Source organism: Humulus lupulus, chromosome 7 (assembly GCF_963169125.1).
Source record: "Humulus lupulus chromosome 7, drHumLupu1.1, whole genome shotgun sequence".
Taxonomy (NCBI): domain Eukaryota; kingdom Viridiplantae; phylum Streptophyta; class Magnoliopsida; order Rosales; family Cannabaceae; genus Humulus; species Humulus lupulus.
The window spans coordinates 73,712,787-73,717,979 of record NC_084799.1 but is presented as its reverse complement, the minus strand read 5'-3'; the positions used below and the strand labels follow the sequence as shown (position 1 = coordinate 73,717,979).

General features: G+C 31.3%; 1 long non-coding RNA gene across 1 annotated transcript; it reads right to left on the bottom strand.

Moving 5' to 3' along the window:
* LOC133789714 (uncharacterized) lies at nt 1-685 on the bottom strand. The gene is made up of 3 exons (XR_009873670.1): nt 621-685; nt 424-525; nt 1-327 (listed from the first exon to the last, which is right to left on the bottom strand). It is a non-coding gene; the product is annotated as an uncharacterized LOC133789714 (long non-coding RNA).
* Nucleotides 686-5,193: the final 4,508 nt, after the last annotated feature.

The following is a 5,193-nucleotide window of genomic DNA, read 5'->3' as shown; positions in this document are numbered from 1 at the left end:
TTAACTTTACATTTGATTAGTTCTAACACTTTCTAAATAAAAGAAATACATAGTTCCAAAAAAGTTTGTCATAAAATGAATATTTAGCACAGTATGCACCTCAAAAAGCTAAATTAACTACATATAATTTGTTAGATTGATTCTGTATTTGATTAGTTCTAACAATTTCTAATAAAAGAAATACAAAGTTCAAAAAATGATTAAATCCCCTCACATAGGTACTAAGCAAGCATGCCATCATTTAGCGAGTTGCGGCAGAATATATTTTGCCCACTCTTCTTGAACTTCATTAAGTTCAGCGTCAGTATATGGTAAATCTGAATTGAACTGCAAATAATTTAAATTATAAGTTACATGTCAAATATATATGAAATTAAAATATAACTTTATTAAAGTTAAAAGGTAAACACATTTAATTATTACATTATTCGATAGATATGCTCTGGTTCTTTGTTGTGAAATGAGATCCCTAGCATACTTCATGCAGTAGATACCGCACTCTGTGGTTTTTGGTTGTTGTCGGCACTGTTAACAGAGACAAATGTAAAAGTATATTACATATACTTGTTAGTATACTTATAATTTAAATCTTATGTTTTATAAAGTTGAATCTTACTTACTTTTGGACTATAATACTTTAGTCTTACAACTCTTTTTCCTTTTTCCGTATCATATAGCGTGAAAGTACTATACATAATAAAAGTATTTTAATTAGAAAACAAGTACTATTAAAAAGATAATATACTTTAAGGAATGAAACTTATATAAACTTACAGCCTAACTATATTTTTAATCTCAATGTGTAATTGAAGGTTAATGGGATCCAAGAACGCCACTGAATGTGAGTGAGGTTGAAATAGCAATAACATCCAATGTTTGCATCCTCAATGGTGACATCAGGAAGTGGTGCGTCAGGCACACAAGATTCTTGTTCGAGTAAAACTTTGCCGTTGTGAGATTCTTTTAGGTGATAGTCTTTTGGTTGACTTGTTAACACAACTGACGAATGAGCATCTAAAGGATCAATGACATAGAAAACTTGCTTGGCTTGGGACGCCATTATAAATCGGTCAGATTTATGCCCTATTCGATTCAAGTCAACCAATGTAAATCCGAAGTTCTCTTGTTTAACCCCGCTATCACTCGTCACCCAATCACATAAAAAAAGAGGAATTCAAACATTTATATAATCTAAATCCAAAATTTCTTTGATAACTCCATAGAATGTCATATCACATTCTATGGGATTTTTATCTTTGGAACTAGAAACTTGAAATTTTTTGGCGACAATGCTAACACCATAATTTTGTGTCTTTCTACTATTATCACGATCCATTGTGTTAAATTGAGTACCATTTATATAATAAGATTGATATTTAATCACATTAAATGTAGGGCCTCGTGATATCCATTTTAATGATTCCGACACTGTAGTAGGTGTTTTACTTAATTCAATTAGGACCTACGAACAAAAATTAAAAAAATCAGATATATAAAATATAAAAATATCATCCTGACTTAAAACTAGGCCCACGAAACACAAAACAATAATTTTTTACCTGATTTTCTAACCAAGTGCTAAAATTTCGATAATGTTCATCTTGTAGCCATTTTGTATTCTCCGACTTAGTTGGATAGGAACTTTTGATCCAATTGAAATGCTCCCTTGAAAATAGAGCGATCCAAACTTCATTATTTTTTTCAAAGTTAACTACTTATATCGTTAAATTGTTCAAAAGAATTAGAATTAAAAGTATCTTACTCGATGTAAGGTTGAACGTCGTTAATATTTTGTAAGACTAAGCGATGAGCTTCATCTCAATCAACTTGATTTATTTCCGAAACTACACCACCTCTTCCACCTTTACTAATTTCAATCTCAATTCGAGATGGATATGCCCCAACACTTGAAACACCTGACAAGTAATCTGAACAAAACTCTATTGCTTCTTCAACGATATAAGATTCAACAATGGAACCCTCAGGCCTGCTTCTATTTCTAACATAACCTTTTAAAATCTTTATATACCTTTCAAAAGGGTACATCCATCTTAAATACACTGGTCCACACAATCTCACTTCTCTCACCAAATGAACTGTTAGGTGAACCATAATATCAAAAAAAGAAGGAGAAAAGAATTGCTCCAACAAGCACAAAGTGTATATGATTTCTGATTCAAGTTTGTCCAACTTAGAAACATCTACCACTTTACAACAAAGAGATTTAAAGAACAAGAAAAATCTTGTGATGGCATTTCGAACCTTTATGGGTAAGACAGAATGAATAGCAATTGGTAGAATATGTTGTAAAAGTGTATGATGATCGTGAGATTTCAACCCAACTAAATTCAAGTTTTTCATATCTACCAATGTCGAAATATTGGAGGAATAACCTTCCGGAACTTTCACATTGGCCAAACAATGACAAATTCCTCGTTTCTCTTCTTTATTCAAGGTATAACAAGCTGGTGGTAAATATGTTCGTTTCTCTCCAACGTTTGGTGCTAAATTTGTACGCACAACCATATCTTTTAAATCTAGTCGAGCATTAATTCGATCCTTACTCCGTCCAGGAATATTCAACAATGTACTAATAAGGCTATCAGACACATTTTTCTCAATATGCATGACATCCAAGTTATAACGTAGGACCAAATGCTCCCAGTATTCAAGCTCAAAGAATATAGACTTCTTCTTCCAACAAACCTTAGGATCAATTTGAACCTCCTCACCATTTTCACGTCCTCTCTTTCTTTTCATGCTCTGTTTGTGCATTCCTAGTTTGAATTTGACTTTATTAAACTTTTCAACCAATTGTCTTCCAAATAATGGTTGTGGAGCCATTGCAAACTCTTGTGAACCATTGAATGGTTTTTCCCATGTTCGGAAGACATGATCGCGGGGTAAGAACTTTCTGTGTCCCATGTAACAAATCTTTCTAGAGTGCTTCAAATATTGAGAACATGTGTTCTCCTCACATATAGGACATGCCTTGTACCCTTTCACACTGAACCCAGATAGATTGCCTAACGCAGGAAAATCATTAATGGTCCATAACAACACAGCTCTAAGTTTGAACTCTTCCTTCCTATATGCATCATAAGCATCAACACCTTCATACCATAGAGTGCTTAAATCAACAATAAGCGGAGCTAGATATAAATGAATATCATTTTCGGGTTGTTTAGGACCTGATATCAACAATGTCAACATAGTAAACTTCCTCTTCATACACAACCATGGTGGTAGATTGTAAATGGAAAGCATAACGGGCCAACAACTATATTTACTACTTAGGGAAGTATGTGGATTAATTCCATCAGCAGAAAAGCCTAAACGAATATTTCTAGGTTCGTTACCAAACTCAGGCCATTTCCAATTGACTCTCTTCCAAGCAGGTGAGTCAGCTGAATGTCTAAGTTTACCATCCTATATTCTATCATTGGCATGCCATGTCAAGATTTTAGCATGATCAACATTTTGATAAAGTCGAATCAAACGAGGTATAGGTGATAAGTACTATAAAACTTTTGCAGGAACTCCTGCCCTAACCTCACAACAATTATTTTTCTTCTGCCATCTTAACTCACCACAAGTTGGACATGCATTTGCATCAACCAATATTTTTCGATATAGGATGCAATCCTTAGAACAAGCATGAATTTTTTTCGTATTGCATGCTTAACGAACGCAATGTCTTCTTTGCCTCATAAAATGACAATGGCATTTCATTATTTTCGGGTAATAACTCTCCTAGAAAGGAAAGTATATCCGTAACGCTCTTATCACTCAACCCATGTTTAGTTTTTATATTATACAACCTAAGAAGTGTTGACAGTTTGGTGAACTTATTACAACCAAGGTAAATGGGTTTCTTAGCATCCTCTAACATGGATTGAAATTTCACTGGATCAAAATCTGATTCAAATTGTGCGTCACCTATCATTTCTGCAATGTCATATCTCTCATCATCATTCACATAATCACAATTATTCTTCTTAGATGGATATTCTCTACTAAATATGATTTTTTCTCCATGCATAAATCACATCTTATAACTTTGATCTATTCCATACTTAAATAAGTGACCCTTTATCTCAGTAATTTTCATTCTTTGAACATTACCACACTTAATACAAGGGCAACAAATGTTATTAGGATCTTTAGCATTTCTTGAGCAAAACTCCAAGAAATGCTCAACTCCATCCTTATATTTTACTGATAATCTATTCGCTGATATCCATTCTTTATCGATTGTCATTATTTTGTCTAAAAATGTACACACAAAAAAATCTATTTTCAGAACTATGTTCAATTAAATAATCTAAAAAAATTCAAAATATAAGAAACTTATTTTCTTCCAATTTTATTAGAGTTAATTATTAATAATAATTTATTATAATTCAAAAACAACTTTTTTCTTCTGTGTTGACTTAACAACTAGATCACCACTATGTCTCAATTCCATTTATTTTTCGGTGAAAAATCATTATTCATAATTAAATGCTAATCTTGAAATGACTATCTCATTCCATCTTTATTCATATAATGTATTCTTTCATATCATTTTCCAATACCATATGCTATGGTTTTAAGTTTAAACTTAGGTTGATTTAATTAGACTAAGGAGTTTGAATTAAAACAATCTAATTTTTTAATGTTGTTTGCATACATGCACTAAGGATTTCATGATATTTAAAAAAATATATATTTATATATTATCCCCTATATAATTTTCTCTAAAACACATACTCATTTTATTGTCAAAAGCACTTAATATGTTAAAATGTGTATTGCAAATAAATTAACCAATAAAAAATTCTTAATGAATTGAAATTATGATGTCGGTGTCCTTATATAAACAGAGGGAAATACTCCTTTAGTTTTAGAACAATATATTTCTCAATCCACTTATTGTGTGCTTTTCTTTTCTTAAAAAAAGTGTACAGAGAATCTGTAATAGATATAAATATTCAAGAAAAACAAAAGTTTAATTTTTTGTGTAAAAATTAAAAAAAATATATATTTAAGGTCTAAAAAGTAAGCAAATTAGTTTGAAGATTCATTGCAGAGGTTTGAAAGCTTCAATTAGTCAAAATATATGACTACTTGAGCTTTGAATATAAATGAAATTGAAATGTTAATCTTTCATAATCTAAATCATTCATACAATTTTTTATGATTTAAAACGGA